The following is a 21,525-nucleotide window of genomic DNA, read 5'->3' as shown; positions in this document are numbered from 1 at the left end:
CTTTTCCTCTGGTTAATCACTTACATGCTCTACTATAAATGTTTGTCATATTGCAGTAAATGAATTTTACAAAACACGTACTCTTCCCATATGTTTATTTTTATTTAATTGTTTTAATTTATTTATGAGAGAGAGAGAGACAGAGAGAGAGAGAGAAAGAGAGAAGCAGGCTCCATGCCGGGAGCCCGATGTGGGACTCGATCCTGGGACTCCAGGATTGCGCCCCGGGTCAAAGGCAGGCGCCAAACCGCTGAACCACCCAGGGATCCCCTCTTCCCATATGTTTAAATGAAAAATTACATATTTGCATCATAAATAGTAGAGATATACTTTCCGGCATATTATAAATATTGGCATTTTATAAATATTGATATTTTTAAATAAAACTACTATATTATACTCTTTTTAACAGGAGTCCAAATTAATCCAATGAATACCATAGTGATTTACAATCCATCACGATCCATTTTAAAAAAACATGAAATTTTGTATCATTCCTTCTTCTCTGTGAACTCTTATTTCCTTTTTACTTCCTTCTCAGAATTCTATCCTAATATTTTTCTTGGAAATCTCTTCTGATCAAATTTTGATACTTCTCTGCAATATAACTATTACATATAAATATATTTATACATATATTTTTAATTCCATGATTAAAATCTCTCAATGTTCAAAAAAATCTTTTCTTTTGGGTTGGGCTTTCATTATCTTTATTGCTATTATGCAACTGATTAAAACAATCATTATGAATTTGTATTAAATAAAACAATAAAATTTTATTAAAAATGCATTAATTTTTCCATTTTTAGACTATTAGTTGCAAGGGCCAAGAAACTTTGTTCACATAAATAACGAGAGAGGAATGAAAGAAATTTTGTTGGGACGCCCATGTGGCTCAGTGTTTAGACATCTGCCTTTGGCTCAGGGCATGATTCCCAGGGTCCTGGGATTGAGTCCCACACTGGGCTCCCCACAGGGAGCCCACTTCTCCCTCCACCTATGTCTCTGACTCTCTCTCTGTCTCTCATGAATAAATAAATAAAATCTTAAAAAAAAAAAGAAAGAAATTTTGTTGTAGCAATATCAATCTTTGCACTCCTTCCAAATAATATGCCAAAATTATCAAAAATTATTTTTAATCCTCTACCAGCTGAAAACTTTTTCCATTTTGTTGAAAGCAAAAGCTGGAACCATCTCATTGGAGAAAGGATTTGTTACTCAAGAGTCATTCATTTTCTTAAAAAAATATTTCCAATTGTTCTTTTGCTTGGTATCCTCAAGAGTTTTTAAACAGCAGACACAGGAATAGCAAGAGTCAGATAAGTAACAGTAATGGCCAAGTGGGAGAATGGTGACTGAGAAAGGGGACAGCATGAGCACCAGGGCCATCACTGACCGGGAGGCTACCGCAGTCAGCAAGCTCTCCAGAAGCATATCCAAACCATGCGTCTCTCAGGCACAAACCATGTCTTGGTAGAGAGCTTTCTCCCATCATCATAGGGCCTTTCCTTCAAGTTCACCTTAACAAAGATGAACTGGGAATTTGGAATGTCGTTTCTCTTTTACAAAGTCATTTTCCAAAATGGGGGATTTGTAATTGGGTGATGATTATTAAATTCACCATCACAAAATAGAAAATGCCTAAATTCCTTAACCCTTTATAATGAGGCTGAAATGGAATTTCAATATATGGAAAAGGACTCCTCACAAATCTCAGTAAATACAGTGTAAGCAAAATAGTCTGAAACTATGAAAAAGGAATCAACAAGTAAACTTAGAAAAATGAATAAACAGGTAAAGGATGTAAGAAAGGAAAAACAACCTTATGGTAGGAAAGAAAAACAAAACTAATCCCTGCAATGGATTGCCTCCCCCACAGTAAACACTCGATCAATCAATCAAATTTACAGAGCAGTTGGCACTGATTCTCAAGGAGATGAAACAGACCATCATAATGACTATACAAGTCCAGGATGTAAAAATAGAAGGTCCATCCTACGGATCCCTGGGTGGCGCAGCGGTTTAGCGCCTGCCTTTGGCCCAGGGCGCAATCCTGGAGACCCGGGATCGAATCCCACGTCGGGCTCCCGGTGCATGGAGCCTGCTTCTCCCTCTGCCTGTGTCTCTGCCTCTCTCTCTCTCTCTCTCTCTCTCTCTCTCTCTCTCTGTGTGACTATCATAAATAAATAAAAATTTTTAAAAAATTAAAAAAAAAGAAGGTCCATCCTACAGCAATAAATAAATATGAGTATAACAGAAGTGATGCTACAGAAAAAGCTAATCAAGAAAAAGATATAATATGCAAAAGCAAATAAAAAGAGAGATTCAAGAATGTACAAGCTGAAAAATCATAAGAAAGAATGCAGCTCAGAGAACCACCCTGCAAATAATAGAAGTCTTTGAACAAATGGCTTCAAATCTATAATTAAAAGTTTAATGGAAGCAAAACTGTCCAGAAAAGAGGATTTTAGTCTAAATACAAAAAATTTATAGAATCCTGAACAAAATCAACAAACACAGATAAACACTATGACATTCTCATATTCTTGAAATATAAAGAAAAACTCTGCATATAAAAAAGACCCAAATCTGAATTTCTTTCAATTTTGAAGAGGATTCAATTAAGACCAAGAGATGCATATAAAAATCTCAGAGAAAGATTCTTTTTAACATCAAAGTATTTTACAAGGTGAGACCTCTTAAGAAAATGAAAAAGAAATATCTGTTAGAGCTTTGATCTTAAGAAATTTACCATCACATACTTCAGTCCAAAACATGGGTGAAGGAACAACTTTACATGGAACAAGTATTTAAGTTTTAAAAATAAGACCAAATAACCAAAATCAACAATTTCTTATTAAAATAATAAATAAAATTTTAAATCGGGAAAAGAACAATTCTCAAGAGTAAATTACTAGTAAAAACATACCAAAGTAAGAGGCAATAGAGAAGCAGGGGAAGAGCAGTATGAGAGCATGAAGATAAATTAACAAGTAATTTATACAATACAATATCTTTGACATGTAAGAAGAGGCATACCCACCAAATCAAAGTGTGGGTATTATGTGGATCCCAATTAAAAATTCAATTTAAGTAAAAGACACCTTTGAGACAATTGAGGACATCTGAATACCACCTGCGTAACAGATGATATTGAGGAATTGTTTTTTACTTTTGCTAAATGTGTTATGAGTGGCTATATGTTTTAAAGTCTTTATCAGTTAGTTATGCTTTCTGAAAAATTATTGGGTAAAATAACATAATCCAGAAATGAGGGGAAATAGATAAAACTGGCAAAATGCTGATAATATTTGAAGCTGGAAGAAGAATATACAGGAGTTCATTATACAGTTCTCTGATTTTGTGCATATGTGAAAATTAAGGGGCACCTGGATGGCTCAGTCAGTTGAGCATCTAGCTCTTGGTTTGCACTCAAGTCATAGGATCTAGCCCCAGTCAGGCTCTGTGCTCAGGAGGGAGTCAAGCCAGAAGATTCTTTCCTTCTGTCCCTCCCCACACTGTCCGTGCACGCGCACACTCTCTCTCTAAAATAAACGGGTAGGGACACCTGGGTGGTTCAGTGGTTGGGCATCTGCCTTAGGCTCAGGGTGTGGTCCCAGGGTCCTGGGATCAAGTCTCACATCGGGCTCCCTGCAAGGAGGCTTCTTCTCCCTCTGCCTATGTCTCTGCCTCTCTCTGTGTCTCTCATGAATAAATAAATAAAATCTTTTAAAAAAATAAAATGAAATAAATGGTTAAATCTTAATAAAAAAAGAAAGAAAATTAAAAGTTTTTCCAATAAGTAGGCTTATTGGGCATCTACCAAGTATCAGGCACTGTCTAGGTATTAGACACAAAGATAAGATGGCCTGCAGAAAGAAATGCAGTAAAGTAAGAGTTTTTAACCTAAGGTTCACCCTGGCAAATATCCATGACGAAGTCACAGGTAGTGCTATTACTCCTATGCTTTATTGCCTATATTCATAATTGAAAGAAATATTAAATTTCAGTCTGGGATCAATGAAAATGATGATGTAATTTTTTCCTAACCAAGTTGCAGACTCTGAATTCTATCCATGAACCTCCAAGAGTTACATCATTCTGCAAATATTCATTAAATACCTATAAGGCAACAGTCACTGCTAGGCACTGGGGATGCACACGGGAGAAGAATACCATCTTTCAGCTCTACAAATTAAAACCGTGTGGCATTATCACCGGAACAGACAGACAGCTCAGTTGAACAAAAGTTTAGTAACATACTTAAGTGTATAAGTAAATTTAGCATATGATTAAAACTGGCAATTTCAAAACAGTGGGAAAATAATGGATTTCTTAACAAATGACATTAAAACATTGGGAAAAAATTAAGTTAGCAGAGTAGGTAAGCACATGGGCTCTAGGGATCAACTACCTGAACTTGAATCCTATCTTTGCTATTTACTAGCTGAGCAACCTTTGGTTGCTATCGTACCTGCATCATAGGTTTGTTGAAAGTATTATATAAGTCAGTACAAATGAAGCATGTGCCTGTCATATAATATGCACTCAAAATATTAGCTCTTATTGGTGTTACTATTTTATAACAGAAGAAGTTCCAGATTGAGTAAAGATTTAAATGCAAAAAAATTACATTATAAAAGGGGTACAAGAATATATAATGGATATTTATCTAATTTTGCTAAGGAAAGATCTTTCTAAGAATAATACCATAGGTAAAGAAAATTATTTAAAAGACTAATAAATTTTGGTACAATAAATTATTTAAAATGCTTACATGTGGAAAACAATAAAGTTAGAAGATAAGTGATAAAGTGAGGGAAATATATGGTGAGTTAATATCTTTCATCTTAAAAACATTGATAAAATCAGTAAAAATATAAAAATACATGAACGTGTAAATAAGAAATAGATTATATAATAAATTTAAATTAAATGCCATTAAGCATATGAGAAAATACTCAACCTCAGTAACAATCAAAGAAATGCAAATTAAAACAGAGATACAAACCATTTTTATCTTATCAGATTTGCAAATACTATTTTCCTTCTTTTTAGCTTGGCGGGGACAGCTAAAAAATGGGCACTGTCACCCTAGCAGAAATGAAGCTTAAAGATTTTTTGGAGAGTGATTTGGCTAAGCATATCAAAAGCCCTTAAAATGTTGATCTCTTTCATCTACTCATCTTATTTCTACAAATGTATCCCCCAAAAATAATGAGGGAAAGGAACTGCATTAAAATTCAGACATAATACAGAGTTTTTACAACAAAAAGTGGGGGGGGGGAGCCAAATTCTAAATAATAGATTAAACAACTATTTAGTATTTTGTGAATATATGTTTATTTGTTGTACAGTGTTGGTGTATATATTCTGGTATTGTGTGTGTGTGTGTGTGTGTGTGTGTGTGTAAAAAATGGTCATCTCTATACAGTGGGATTTGGGGTTATTTTTTTACTTCTGTTTTCTAATTTTCCTGGAGAGAACATGAATTACTTATGTAAAATTAGGGGGGGAAATGGTCCATCAATGGGCTCTTGAAAATGAAGAGAGGAGAAAGACATGTAAATAAGTAACTGACAATAATAATCATGCTTCCAGAGTACAGAGAGGGGCTTGATTTGGCCTGGAGCTGAGTTTTGAGGGTGAATTTACAGGGAATGAAGTAGAAGGCCAAAAGAATATTAAGTACAAAGAAATGAAAGGGAAAAAGAGCCTATTGTGTAGTAAACTACATGCAATTTTGGCATGGCAGGAAGGGCAGGCTAAGTGTGAAGGATTTGAAGTAAAAGCCAGATGACAAACATTTTTGAATGTCACATTAAGTTAGCTTGGAATTACCCTGTCAAAGAAGATTCAATAAAGAGCTTTTATGATTCATTTACACAAAGATCAAGAAAAGGCAAAACAAATGAATATACAATAGTGGTCAGGAGTAGGTACAAACTTCTAGAAGGTAGGATAAATAACCACTGGGGACATAATGTATGATATGATGACCACAGCTAACACCACTCCATGACATACAGGAAAGTTGCTAAGAGAGTACATCCTAAGACTTCTCATCAGGAGGAGATAAAAATGTTTCTCTTTGTGTTTTTTTTTATTATTATTGTATCTATATGAGATGATGGATGTTAGCTGAACTACTGTGGTAATCATTTCTCAATATACCCAAATCAAACCATCATGTTGTATGTCTTAATCTCATACAGTGATATATAGCAATTGTTTCATAATAAAACTAGAAAAAGGAACTTATTTTAAGTAGTTGTAAAGATATGTTAAAAAAAAAAAAAAAGGCAATAACAAATAGCAGAGTGGTTGGGAGTAGGAATGTGGATACTATCTTGGAAGAGACATAAGGCAACCATCCAGAGAGCTGGAAGTGCTCTATATCTTGATCTGAGCAGGGGTTACATGGGTGAATACAAATGTTGAAATCCAGTAAGCTATATGTTTAATATTTGTGCACTTTACTCTATGTTATTCCTCATAAAAAAGGAAAGAGCTTTTAGCAAAAGAACTATGATAATGAAACTATTTTAGAATGATCACTCTTGGGAGCAGGCCGGGAACTGACAGGAACATCCAGGGGCAGGCATTCTGAGACACTGAGGATGTATTCCAGAAAAAAGATGGTAAAATCTCTAACTCAGTTGGAAACGAGACAGTGAGGAGGGTTTTTGGGAAATGCAACTGACAAGACTTTCAGTTTGATTACTGAGAAAAAAGGAGAAATCAGAGATGATTCGGATATCATTAAAGAAGCTTGTGAATACAGAAGAAGAAAGAGCAGCTTTGTAGAGGTAAGTATGGAACAGGGAAAATTTGAGGGGCCTGCGGATCATCCAGCTGCTGAGTAGTAATGATTATACACACTAACTGCATGCCAGGTCATCTATGTACTTTACATGTATTAATTCATTTATCCTTATGAAGACCTTAGGAGGGAGGCACTATTGTTAGCCCTTCTACAGATGAGGAAACTGAAACACAGAAAGGTTAAATGACTTATCCAGGATCACATATAGTAAGTGGTTAAAAAAAAAAAAAAAAGGATTTGAACCCAGGCCATCTGGCTCAAGAACTCATGCTCTCAGGGTAACCATTGAGCTACAAGTAATGTATCTCTGCTATAAAGGAAATAGTTGAAGCCCTGGAAATAGCTGAGATCCCACAGGAAGAGAATATACAAAAATCTAGAATGATAAAATGTGCTCAGTGCTGTTGCAAGGGTTAAATGAGATGACACCTTCAAACCTCTTAGCAATACACAGGTAACAGAGACAGCACTCACTTGAGGGAACCTATTAAGGAAAATTCTTTGACAAAATGGTATCATACAAAAGAGACTAGGTTAGATTAAATGATGATGAAGACACGTAGGGGCAATAGGGGAAATATGGTCTGAGTTAAAATAAAAATGCCTTGACCTAGAAAAGCAGAAGAAATTGAAAATAAAATAGAATGAAAAACAGTATGTATGACCTGGTTTTACTCAAAAGACAAAATACAAATATGTACATATGTGCCTGGAGAAAGTTCAAGAAGGTGGTGCACTAAGATATTAATAGTGGTGATCTCTAGGTGATAGGGAAGTGAAGCTTCTAATATTTTTATATGTACTACAATGTACATATTATATTTTTTTTAGTTTTTTTTTAAGATTTTGTTTATTTATTTGAGAGAGAGAGAGTGAGAGCACACAGGGAGAGGGAGAGGGAGAAGCAGACTCCCCTCTGAGCAGAGAGCCCAACATGGGACTCAATCCCAAGACCCTGGGATCATGACCTGGGTAACCACCTGAGTCATATATATATATTTTTAAAAGAACCAATTTAAGGTTGAAGAGAAAGATAATTTTATATTTTGTCATTTTCTATTAAAAGAGGTCACAGATATGAATAAGCAGAGCAAATCTCAGACAGTAGACAAGCTGGCTCCAGATGCCAAGCAAAGGAGGGGAAAGCAATCTCACTCCAGTTGGCAATGCAAAGGCTCAATTTAACACTCTTCTGTATCCATCTTCTTTTGCCTCTTTTGTTTGAGCAGCTGCCTTTCCAAATGATGGGAAAATTTAGCACAATTGCCTCCCTCTCATTTGTGTCATTCACTCTAAGAAAACAAAACAACGTGCCCCTCCTGGCAGTCCCCACAGAGAGCCAATGAAGCAGACAGAAGTGAAGAGCCTGAGAAATACTGAATACTGCATACCCTGTGTCCATTCTGTAGGCAAAGCAACTTTCATAAGAAGGAGGAAAGTTCTCATGGAGAAGGCTCTACTTTGGGATTTCACAGACAGAAGAGATTTTCCTGGAAAGATTTCAAATTATATTAAAGGTTTTATCAGAGGAGCACCTGGGTGGTTCAGCGGTTGAGCATCCGCCTTCGGTTCGGGTCATGATCCTGGGGTCCTGGGATCAAGTCCTGCTTTGGGCTCCCTTCAGGGAGCATGCTTCTCCCTCTGCCTATGACTCTGCCTATGTCTCTGCCTCTATTTATTTATAAATAAATAAAATCTCTAACAACAGAAAAAAGGTTTTATCAGAGAAGTGCCACCCTTAGTGGAACTTCCCAAATTTAATGCAAAGAAGATAATTTTATTTCTCTTAAATTTCAAGATAGGGTTAGGAAACAGAGGCAAGAGGAACAGGGGAGAGCCCAGTGTGGACAGAACAAGTGAAGACGGATGCACTACTGCTGATACATTCTCCTCTTAAATAGGAACCCAAGGAAACTGGTCTGGTAGCTACCAGACCTACCAACGGACCAGTTGAGGACCCTCACCAATCCTCATTCATTTTCAAAACTACCTCAGCATTCAGCATATCACCTCTTACGTGGTGAACATTCAACAAATGAATGCAGGCATAAGTGAGCAGCTGAACTGAGGGCTTATGGACCCATTATACAGCTTTAGGTGCTAAAAGAACTTAATATGAACTAGAACCAAATGTTCATATCCTATCTATAACACTTGATGCAATATGACCAAAAGATTAAAACTCCAATACTTGGCACAGTGTTAGGTATTTTAACAGGTCCTGCTCAATAAGTATTGGTTGAATGCTAAATGCTCCAGGCTTTTTCTGCAACCCAAACTCTCAGATCCAGTAGGAGACATTATTTAAAGGTCTGTGTTCTCACTTACATACTGACTTAAAGTTTTTCCTTAGAGATGGAAAAAGATTCCTGAGGATGGAAAAAACTTTTAAAGTATCATACCCCATGCCAATTTACTGGCCTGGTAAGGGTTGTATCAATCTATTCTCATCAGCTCCAGTTGAAAACATGTGGACTACATGAGGCGCCTGGGTGGTGCAGTCGTTGTGATGTGAATGTACTGTTTGATTTATTTTGGATTACAGATAGGAGCTCTTGGTTTCGGCTCAGGTTGTGATCTCAGGATCCTGGGATGGAGCCCCGCAGTGGGCTCCACGCTGAGCCTGGAGTCTGCTTGGGATGCTTTCCCTCTCTCTCTCTCTGCCCTTCTTCCCACATACATACATACATACATACATAAATCTAGAAAGAAGGAAGGCAGGCAGGCAAGCAAGCATGCCTGCCTCCTTGTCATTCTAGATTTAAAGTCTTCAAGATAACATTCAAGATCCTTGAGAATCTGGGGTACCTGGCTGGCTCAGTCAGTAGAACATGTAACTCTTGATCTCCAGGTTGTGACTTCAAGCCCCACAATGGGCATAGAAATTACTTAAGAAAGAAAAAGGAGGGTGGCCCTGGTGGCTCAGCAGTTTAGCTCCGCCTTCAGCCTGGGGCCTGATCCCGGAGACCTGGGATCCAGTCCCACATAGGGCTCCCTGCATGGAGCCTGCTTCTCCCTCTGCCTGTGTCTCTGCCTCTCTCTCTCTCTCTCTCTCTCTGTATGTCTCTCATTAATAAATAAAATCTTAAAAAAAAAAAAAGAATCCTCCAGGACCTGATCTTATCCAGCTTCTACAGCCTACTCTATCTCCCATGGATCTCTTTCATAAACTTGCTGATTCAATTAGGATGACCTAATTTCCATCCTAATTTCTATCCTACACAGCCAACATTTTTTTCTGCGTCTGGGCCTTTGTTGGAGCTATTCCTAGTCACTTCCTATCCCCAAAGCTCTTCCTTGATTCTGAAGGCAGCACTGTATGGAGCAAAGAGAACTGACCCAGGAATCAAAATACCGGGATTCCAGATATGGTTCTAACAAAACCATATGTGCCTCTGGACAAGTCCTTTGCCCCTCTGAGCTCAGTGTCCCCGTCTATAGCCAGGAAGATTGAACTAGGTCATCCTAATAATCCTTCCAGCTTTCAAACACAACGGGGCACTTGGGTGGCTTAGTCAATTGAGCAGCCAACTCTTGATTTCGTTCAAGTCATGATCTTGGGGTCCTGGGATCAGGCTCTGCACTCATCAGGGAATATGCCTGAAGATCCTGCCCCTTCCCCTATTCGCACATGCACACCTGCATACTCTCTGAAATAAATCAATCTTTAAAAAAATAAACAACAAACCCACCTCTACGATTCCTATACTCCCAACCAAATTCAATCTTGCTTTCAAGGCCCTCAGTTATTTTCTCTAAGCACTCCAGTCCACACTATTCTCTCCCTTCTTTGAGCTCCTATCTGTAATCCAAAATAAATCAAACAGTACACTCATTCAACTCAGCTTTCCTAAGCATTTTCTTGGCCAAATATTATGGCAAAGCCTTGGTAATAAATATAAAACCAGGGGTGCCTAGGTGGCTCAGTGGTTGACCATCTGCCTTTGGCTCAGGGATGGAGTCCCACATTGGGCTCCCTGCAAGGAGCCTGCTTCGCTTCTCTATGTCTTTCATGAACAAATAACATCTTTTAGGATAGATAGATAGATAGATAGATATCCCAGACCTGGTATGTATCACCTGTGTATCCCTTTTCTCTGCTATTTTTATCCAGGTGAAGTTATGTTAAACATGAAAGTCAAAAGCAAATGACACCACTTACTTATTTAACAAATATTTAAAGAAAACTTAACCACGTGCTGTCTAAAAAGTAAAGACACCAGTAAACAGAAGGACCAACTCCCTCATCTCATGGAGTTTATTTATTTGTGAAAGCAAACAGGAAAAACACACAAATGCATAATATAATTTTAGGAAGGAAAACAAAGGAAGGATTTAAAGGTTTATCAAGAGCAGTTTACATTGGATGGTCAGAGAAAGCCTCCTCAAGGAGATGCATTTGAGCTGACACCTGAATGAAGGAAGGTACAAACTAGCAATATTCAAGAAGAGTATCCCAGGTACAGGACAAAGGCTCTGAGACATAAGAGATGGGGAGGACAGTGGACAGCAGGTCGGAGGACTAGAGGCTAAAGCACCTAAAGACTTGGCAAGTGGGACTCTAAGTGTGATGGGTGGGATCCCATAGGAGGGCTGAAGTAGGGAACAGGCATAATAGGTTGCTATGTGAAGAAGAGACTCTAAAGGGAACTAGTAGGGGATCCCTGGGTGGCTCAGCGGTTTAGCACCTGCCTTTGGCCCAGGGCATGATCCTGGAGTCCCGGGACCGAGTCCCGGGACCGAGTCCCACATCGGGCTCCTTGCATGGAGCCTGCTTCTCCCTCTGCCTGTGTCTCTACCTGTCTCTCTTTCTCTGTGTCTCCCATGAATAAATAAATAAAATCTTAAAAATTTAAAATAAAATAAAGGGCAGTAGTAGAGGAGTCAGGGCCAGTTAGAGGCTATACACAATCAGTTAAGGGCTTGGCTTTCAGTCTCTAATGGTCTAGATTCACATCCTGGCTCTCTCTTCATCTTTTAAACTATGTGATCTCAAGGAAGTTCACTTCTCTGTATGCTTACTTAGGGATATGTCATCTAAGTTTCAAAACCAAAATCAATATAATGCACTACGCTTTTTCTTAAAGAAAAAAAAAAATCTTCGGGCAGCCCCGGTGGCTCAGCGGTTTAGTGCCGCCTACAGCCTAGGGACTGATCCTGGAGACCTGGGATCGAGTCCCACATCGGGCTCCCTGCATGGAGCCTGCTTCTCCCTCTGCCTGTGTCTCTGCCTCTCTCTCTCTCAATGTGTGTTTCTCATGAATAAATAAATAATGTCTTTAAAAAAAAAAAAGAAAAGATGGGATCCCTGGGTGGCGCAGCGGTTTGGCGCCTGCCTTTGGCCCAGGGCGCGATCCTGGAGACCCGGGATCGAATCCCACGTCGGGCTCCCGGTGCATGGAGCCTGCTTCTCCCTCTGCCTGTGTCTCTGCGCCTCTCTCTCTCTCTGTGACTATCATAAATAAATAAAAATTAAAAAAAAAAAAAACGAAAAGAAAAGAAAAGAAAAAAATCTTCAAGGAATGATGTGGATTATAAAATATTCTCAGTACCACTCCATCATCCAAGCATCAGCCTCATCTTAGCAGAGACAGTCACAATGGCCAAAGCGGTTACACCACCACCATGCCATTTTCCCTTCTGACTTTGTATATAAACTTTTCTTTTCCCTCCTTCCTAGGAATTTGCCTGGGTAAAAGTCTCTCATACCTGGCAACATGTCATGGGACCCTTGCCCCCAGTCCCCATAGCCCTAAAAATGTCCAGACACTAAAGCCAGAATATTCCTTAAAAACAAAACAAAACAAGCAGCATCACAACTTAGGAGAAAAAGAGGAAAAGAAAATAGAAATAATCCAAATACACATCCAGAGAATCATCTAGGAGGGTTCTTCCCATCAATGTACAGGAGTGACAGTGCCTTCAGCTAGTTGTAGTGAATATTCATAAAATGACCTCAAGTGATAAAGCATTTCCAATGGAACAAAAGTCTAAGTCAATGAGGGAAAAAAAGAATTCTAACTTTTTCATCTCTTTATTCAATTTCCATAGTACTATATGCTCTTCAGTTTTTCTTCCCTGTCCCACTCACCCATCTCCCCACACCTACAGTCCTAGTGACCTACCAAGCCCAACATTTTTTTCAATATATATTTTATTTTTAAGCAATCTCTACCCAATGTGGGGCTCAAGCTCACAACCCTGAGATCAAGAATCAAATGCTCTACTAACTGAGCCAGCCAAGCACCTCTTGATGCCATGTCTGAGTCTCATGTCCTGAGATCCACCTCTGGCCCTCCAGGGATCAGTAACAGTGACAAATACATGGGAACTAAGTAGGAACTTGAGTGCGGGCAGGGCTGGGCAAGTGATACTGCTCCCAAATTGTCTTTCTTGCTCATATCTAAACCAGGACTAAACAAAAGCCGATAAATGTTCTTTAACCAATACCTTTCAGCAAAGTTATTTCAAACTAATTTTGACCACTGAGTTACTCATGAGAATTTCTTAAATGGTCCATCTGAAAAAAGATAAAAGGTAGCCTCTGCCCAACTCCCATAACTCTACTATCACTTTCTGTAAAAACATTTTGGTCCTAAAAAAAAAAAAAATTTTGGTCCTAATATGATTCTAATTTAAGACAATGACCTGTCAAAACACAGATGTGGAAAAAAATAGCAAAACAAAACCCTCACAACTGATATTTCTGATTATTTTGACGTTATGGACACAAATGAACACTTTGGCCTTAAATTCCATTTTTCCATGCTCTCCCTAACCTTACAGAGTACTAAATATTTATTTGAAAGCTGGGTTTTCTTCATCTCTAGGTCTCTGTACAGATTTTGGTGTCCACTGAGAAACGAAGCTTTGACATCTGTCCCATACTAGTGCAACGTTTTAAGAGAACTTCCATTCCCCTTGTATCCCAGTGTTAGAATTACTCTGGTTTGTGTAGAAGCCCTTTGGGCCTAAGCACCTAGAATCCACCGTTGGCCAAACCAGACCTTTAGGAAAACCTTCTCCAGATAGTCCTTTCCTAGGTACTTCCTAATGCAGGGAATATTATGCAACAGAAAATATAATCTGGGGCACCTGGATGGCTCAGTCTATTAACTGCTTTCAGCACAGGTCACAATCCCAGGGTCCTGGAATCGAGCCCTGCACCAGGCTTCCAGCTCAGTGGGGAGTCGGCTTCTCCCTCTCCCTCTGCCCTTCTCCCCTGCTTGTGTGCATGCATGCACACTCTCTGTCAAATAAATAAATTTTAAAATATATATAATCTAACACAACTGATAGCAAAAATAAGTAACTGGGCCCTGTTTACTCACTAAAAAATATATCCCACATGCTCAGCCTCCTAGTCAAGGATCATCACAGCACCTAGAAGAAAGGGCAGAGTGATATGTAAATAGCCACTTCCCAACAGCAACATTCCAGTCAGGAGGTACCCAATACCTCCACTATCCAATATCCAAAGATAACTTCCCATCTAATTTCTTAATTTTACCCACTCACTAATTCATCATCTAACACCTAACATGAAGCATGTTCACCAAAAAAAAAGAGTAGTAAGAGAACAAACAGATGCTTGAAAGCACTAACCTGGTGCTTTTTCCAAAGTGGATATTCAATAAATGGTGAACACAAGAAAGTGTATATGAATGATACCGACACAGAGTGTCTGACAAAACATTCCAAGATGCTTACTCCCTGATGAGAAGTACTTTCTGCTCCACTCCAATTAGCCTTTGGCATGAGGAAGAATAGGGATAAGGGAGGGGGGCATCCACAAATATCTAGATTCAAAGTTGTCCTTAACGAAATTAACATCCAAGATGCCAACTTCACATCAAAAGAAAGACAAAAAGCTACCAACATTTATACCTATCCACTCAAAGTAGTTTCCAGAACACTGATAATCAGGGTTCTCAGTATATTCTAATCACCATGGCCCTTTAACCATTAAAACGGGTTTTTATTTCTTATGCTATTAACAAAGGGTTAAGTAGGTTCTTTCTATCGTATTTGCTTGGGGATCCTAAATTCTGGTATAAACAAATGATTTCCACACTTCTGGAAAGGTCCTGATTGGGCTAGTCTGTTACTTTTAGCATAGTCTTACAAAGGCTTTTGTAAGATTCTTTTTAAGCTCTTAAAGAACTTAGGCAAAATTCTTTTGATAATTTTTTTAGATCATCTCCAGAGTTTACATATGTTACACAATGATTCATGCTGATAGGGGGGAAAGCACATTTTATTTCCAAAAGGCTCCTTTCACCGAAAGCTGTAATTGCTAACATATCTGATATTGACTTCCTGCATAAAACAAAAAACAAAGCAACAAGTATAATCATAGGTCTAAAAAGAGAGATGTATAAAGAAAAATATAGAGTGCTCAGTTTGGTTAGCCAGACAAAGAGAAAGAAAGGATGGGTCCAGAGGGGCAATCTGCACATTTGGTAGCTGCCACTGGAGACCAGGAAAGACAACTTGTTCACTTTGTGAACATCTGTGTGTTGAAGAGGGATGGGAAAACTGAAAGTAAGAAACATTAAAAGAAAACTCAGCCTAACTACAAGGAGATAATCTGTGATCATCAGTCTGGAAAGCTCAGAAAATGTTTCCTAGAGAGGCTGTGCAACCTCTTGAGAGACAGCAAATCACTTGAGAGAGATTTAAGGATATTTGGAGGCAGAGCAAGTTAAAATGGTCAAATGGTTCTACTCTACTAGGAGATTATATCTGAGTATCAAAAGGATATTCCAGTCCTATTTTTCTAAGCTTTCAGCTACCTTATAAAACCTAAATCACTCCTTTAATAAGCGATAAAAATAACAAATGCTTACCACATATAAAAACATTAACAACGATATGAGTAACCAATGAACCAAAAAATGCAACCAACATCTCTGACATTTAAATAAGAGCACTGCCAAAGTCACTGTTTGAGACCCCAATTCTCAAAGCTAAACTTTAAGAGCATTCTCACACAAACTCCAAGGAAAAGATCACCAGTCAACTAGTAAGGAGATTTGCCATTCTCTAGAGGGATTCCTAACTGATTTTCCTTTCTGATCTATAACCACAGGCTACAGATAAAACAAAATGGCTTTCAGGTAACACAAGATAACAAACTACGAGAAGGAACCAAGGGACTAATCAGGGCATGAACTGTGCCTGGACTGGGGATTACCCACATCTAGAAGAATTAAAGTAACTGAGCTAAGAGATCCCCCTGACATCAAACTCCAGACACTTCTAAATAAAAGTGGCAAAGCTGGAACTATTCAACCTATATCTCTGGAGTCTAAATCCCTTACATTTAAGAGGTCACATTCTTCTGAGATCCAAAATCCAAACGGTGTGAGTCCTGTCCTCACACCATTAGAACTGCTGGTGAGAATTTTACTTATCAAAGCCCCATTCAAAGGAGTAAACTCTCCAGTTAGAGGCTCTTTAAGGTAAAAATGGGTATAGAGAATGGAGATCATATTTTGGGTTTATATTTTGTATGTTACGAAAAACTATGGTTGACTCTAACATTAATTAAAATAAAAATTCTCTGGTTGACAAACTTGATTTTTCTGCCTTTTTTGGGGGGGGGGGGCACAACCTTCCCCGCCCACTATCTGATATTCCTTGCCTAAAAACCCAATCTTCAGAGCACTGACAAGCTCAGAGGAAAAGGCCTAGAGGTGGCACAAGGATGAACCAGACATCTAGATTGTGTTCAAAGTGGGAGACAATTCTAATAAAGTGACTCCACCCACCACTGCCCTTCCTGAGCCCATTATCTGCAGAGAATCAAAGGGTCTGGCTATAAATGTGGGTATTCAAAGGCCCTGTAAGCTCCCTGGTTGTGTATATGAACAATACAATTAACTGGTAAGAAATGTAGAGGGCGGGGGAAGAGCTCTGCACATCTCTAAATCCCGGCTTTCCTATCCCTTCGAAATTCCTACACAGTTAAATCCCCAAAGGTATCTATTGCTCCTCCATAACAATAAGTGAAATAAATGTGCATTTTTTTCTAAACTGGTCTTACTAAGAAAGGTAACCTCAACTCATTTTTATCTTGCCAGTACCAAATTTTTAAAATTCAGCCTTTTTTAAGAAACAAATGAATATTGGGGGATATCAGGACACCTCAATTTAAATGAGATCTTTAGGGCAGACCCTGGTTTGGGAGCTTAACTTCACCATTTAGTAAAGGCTCTTAAACAAATTACGACATTGAGCTCTGTCCTGGGATAGTCGTAAAAGAAAACAAAACAAAACAAAACAAAACAAAAAACTTTCACCAAAGCATTGCAACACATGTGGGGAATATAAACTGCCAGCCATGTTGCTCCACATACACACTCCAGTTCAATGTTTGCCTGGTCAGGCCCAGCTCTTTTCCAGACCCCCGACAGCCCTGTGGTCAGTGCAATGAGCTCTTCCCCAGTGAACCAAGCTATTGGATGCTATGGTAAATGGAGCAGGAATTTAAACACCCAGTATCTTTGCTACCTTCACTTTTTTTTTTTTTTTAACCTTCCTTAATTAAGAACTACCTTACCTATGATAAGCGTATCACATTGTTGTACCCTGATGTCACACTGATCTTAAAAACATTGCTTTGCCCATCATCCTCTTCTCAAAAACCTTTTAAAGTCAGACAATGTGTATAAGATAAAGTTCCAGCTCCTGAGCCAGAATTCAAGCTCACTAGTCGGCTTCAACTGAACTACCCACTACTCATTTTGGAAGAAAGTTGTGGAAGCACAAGCTTTAGAAGCAGACAATCAGGAGTCAGCATTCCAGCTCTACCACTCACTACTTATGTGATCTTGAGCAGGTTACTCATCTTTTGGATTTTCTGTCTTAAAAACAAGAATTCTCTTTCTTGAAGATAAGAATAACAACAACTACTTTGCATCACTAGAGAATGAAAGAGAGAGCACAGCTTGTGGCACAGAGTAAGATGCTCAGAAAGTATTGCTTTCCTCACCAGCTCCAATCCAAATGATCTGTTCTGTCTTCCTGGAAACTCTCCCCAGCAACTCTGCCAGTTTTAGGGCCATACTTCGCTCTAAGGCCTAACTGAAATCCCTTCTCTACCATGAAGCCACTCTGGCTCGTAATTATTTTCCCCTCTGAGCTTCTATAATTAATTCTGATATTCGAAGCCAATAGATCTAAAATTGTTATTCTTCTCTTAGGTGCCACTCCTCTATCTCCAATGAGTCTACAAACCCAAGAGCAAAGTTTTTACTAATTATCAGCCAATCGCTAAGTGTTCCATAAAAAATACTTTGAAGATAATACACTTCCCATATACACTTGAACAAATCTCCCCCATATCTTGAGGAGTTTTTTTTTTCCCCCAAGGGTAATCGTTACTGAATAAATGAAAAAGGAAGCTTGTATCTACATAGTCACAGGGCAACTCTCAGACAAGCCAGCAGAGTCCAGGAGGCCTTTACTTCACTCCCTGCATTCAACAGGCTCCTCTTGAGCTCTTGCTTTGTGCGGTCCTTAATGCAGCACTGGAGACAGACTATGGAGCAATTGGGTCTCTGTCTCTGATCAGCTTTCTGGAACCTAAACCATTTCTGATTCTTTAGAAGCCCCTGTTTCTGAAAAATCTCATTATTGTGAATGGAGTCACCCTCTGAAAATATTACTTGGAGGAAAAAAAACAAAAACAAAAAAACAATAATGTAGTCATTTGGGTTTTAATCTTGTGGCCAGGTCAAGATGGCCAGTCCAAGTGTGTGCAGGTAAGAGATAGCTCAAAATTGTCCTGTAGATGAGATAATGACCTCTTTCCCATTCCCAAGACCCACGTCCCAAACAACAGAAACACCTGCATAGGGATAAAATCAAGAACTAGACTAAGGCAGCATTCAGGCAAATTTTCTCACTTCGTGAAGAAGGTGCCAAAGTTGTTTTCTTCATGTTCAAGTAACTGTAAACCACATTCATACAAAGATCCCAGGAAAGTAATCTCTTCAGAAACACTTGAAAATGTTCAGTCTCTTGAATTCTACTAAATTACTAAATTCTTGGATAAGGTAGCACAAACATTGGCTAAAGTGTATTCCATTAGTCTTGAGTCCCTTAAAAATACATCTTTAATATTTGGTGCACTTTAGGAGAAGGGCAAAAAAAAAAAAAAAAAAAAGGAGAGCTAATCGTTCACCAATAGTCTCAGTTTAATTTGTTGAAGTGATGGAATGCAAAGTTAATTTTCCTTTGTTTGAGTTCCGTGTGTGTGTGTGTGTCCCTCGAGGAGCCCGCCTACAAGCCAGCCCAGCTCCAGGTAAGGGCTCGGGGGCAGCGCAGCTCGGGGGACCCCGGGGAGTCCCAGGCCCGCCCGCCGCGCCCGCCCCGCCCGCAGCCTCCGCGCCCCGCAGCCCTGCGCTTCCCCAGACCGGGGCTCGCTGCTCCCCACCCCCAACTGCGCGGCCCCAGCCCGCCGGAAAGCCGAGCCCGCCGCGGCCGACCGCCCGGGGGGCAGTCCCCGCAGCCCCGCGGCGCTGCCCCCGCCCTGCCCCTCGGCGCCCGCAGAGGCCCCCCGAGTGTGGGCGCCCCGCGCGGATACTCACAGCGCTGGACCTCGGCCGGGGCCCGAGCGCCCTGCGGCGGGGAAAGGCTGGGGCGGCAGCGGCGGGAGGGCGCGGGAGGGCGCGGCACGGCGGCCCCGGCGCCCCTCCCGGGGTGAGGGCACCGACCCCTGCCCCCCGCCCCCCCCGCCCCAGCGGGGAGACCGTCTGGAGGAGCCGGGGCGGCGGCCGGACGCACCTACCTCGGAGCCCCCCAGCCAGCCCGGGCGCTCGCACCGACGGGGGCTTGTCTTGAGCCGCGCAGCCCGGGGGAGGAGCCGCTCCGGGAGAGAGGGCGGTGGTCGGGCAGGCATCCGCGCCCGGGGCTGTGGCCGGGCTGGAGGGAGACGGGTGGGAGGGAGCACGGATCCGAGCGCAGGGGGCGTGGAGGAGGTGTGCCTCCACCCGAGACGGAGAGGGTGGGCTGCCGGAGCCCGGTGGAGGGGTGTGCTCCGAGGCCCTGGAGGGAACAAGGAAACCGCGCTGAGCGTACGGAGCGGGGAGGGGAGGGGAGGGGAGGGGAGGGGGGCGACCCGGGCTGGGGAAATGGGGGTGGGGGGCAGGTTGAGGAGCTGGCCCTCAAGCTGGACGGCCCTCACCTCGGCACCATCCGAACAAGAATTGTCTGGATCTGGAGCAAAGCACAAGGGGGTCTGAAACTTTATGTCATTTTCTCATACACACGTGACCCCCCTGCAGTCCAGATGGTTTCAATCACTGGAGGAAAAAAGCGGCTCTGCTGGTATGCATGAAAAGCCGGAGTTGGGAGAGTCTGGGAAAAGCTGCCTGTACAGCTTGCCTGCCTTCAAACAAACCGATGAGCTCTTTCCGTTCTCCCAGCCCTCGGCCTGGGGGAGCCCTGCAAAACCCAGAAAGACATCACGAGAAGCTACATTTGGAACTGCAGCAGTGGCAGAGACACTCTGAAAGCGCTAGGGTTCCAAGGAGTCTGATCTGCACCAAAAGTTCCAAGGGCATTCGGAGCTTTTGTTTTAAATACTCCATTTAGCTCGCAAAACCCAAAACTAGAATAGGGTGTCATTAAATAAGCAATGGAATACTAGCAGTGAGAATCTGTGATTTATTAGTGGAATTCTGAAAGACATCGTTAACTCAGTGTGACAATCCACTTGGAAAAGAATAACGCAAACCACTTAAAATCCAAACCCAGACATACTTGGTGGGATGTTAGGAAGCCATGTAACCCAATTTCCCATCCCATGAACCACTAAAAATAGACCTTGATATTGTAATGCATAAAATTGACTTTCACAAACCTAGTTTACAATTTGAAGGAGCAAATGCGCATGAATGAACATAAACAGGCTATGGCCGAGACATGTTTCAAAGCCCAAGCCAAGCTAATTCAATTATCACATATCCTAAAGAGGGAGTTACTCAGCTGCAGGACAAGCATCAAAAATAATGGGGATTTTAAGAGATACCTGGAAATAACTGAATTTCTTCATGATAGAAGAGAAATAGTGGCAAGAAACAAACTCCTAAAGGCTATTATTGTTCCTTGGCCCAAAAAGGATATTAACATAAATTACTAGTACTAACTCTTTATCTTAGTAATAGTAGTACCAAAGGATACGTTTGGCCTTTCTAGCAGAAGGCCTTTTACACCGCGTGACACAGTTGTCTGTGTGTGAAAAATACATTAGTACTTGGTCAAGTGAATTGGTTCTCCACTAGGAAAACCCAAGACTTCTGTTGTTGAGGCCCACTGAGAAATACAGGTGATGGTCACCTGGGTATCTCAGTGGTTAAGCATCTGCCTTTGGCTCAGGTCGTGATCCCAGGATCCTGGGTTCAAGGCCTGCATTGGGCTCCCCTCAGGGAGCCTGCTTCTCCCTCTGCCTATGTTTCTTTCTCTCTGTGTCTCTCATAAATAAATAAATAAAATCTTAAAAAAAAAAAAAAAGAAAAGAAAAGAAATACAGGTGATAACCTGAAATGGGGTAAATCAGAACAAGTTTTACTCCAAATTCAAAATCTAGCAATGAGTTTCTCCTCTAGTTCAGTGAAGCACTTGAACCCCTTCAGGAAACCAAGGCCATATATAAATGGACTCAGCCTTCTCCAATCTTCAGTCTCAAATTA

At 40.6% G+C, this 21,525-nt stretch overlaps 1 protein-coding gene across 7 annotated transcripts in view; it reads right to left on the bottom strand.

Moving 5' to 3' along the window:
- Positions 1-21,525, bottom strand: part of DENND2B (DENN domain containing 2B) — a 169,908-nt gene that overhangs the window by 125,955 nt on the left and 22,428 nt on the right. For 3 of the 7 annotated variants that reach the window (XM_072794145.1, XM_072794154.1, XM_072794149.1), the window contains one exon: positions 19,623-19,879. The exons of 2 other annotated variants lie outside the window; for them this stretch is intronic. The gene's annotated coding sequence lies outside the window, so the exon portion shown is untranslated. Of the gene's footprint in view, positions 1-14,157; positions 14,178-19,618; positions 19,880-21,525 lie in introns of those variants that run through there. 2 more of the 7 variants (XM_072794151.1, XM_072794150.1) reach the window with 2 other exon arrangements.

This window comes from Canis lupus, chromosome 23 (assembly GCF_048164855.1).
Source record: "Canis lupus baileyi chromosome 23, mCanLup2.hap1, whole genome shotgun sequence".
NCBI classification, from domain to species: domain Eukaryota; kingdom Metazoa; phylum Chordata; class Mammalia; order Carnivora; family Canidae; genus Canis; species Canis lupus.
The sequence above is the reverse complement of the archived record's forward strand: the minus strand, read 5'-3'. Positions and strand labels throughout refer to the sequence as shown.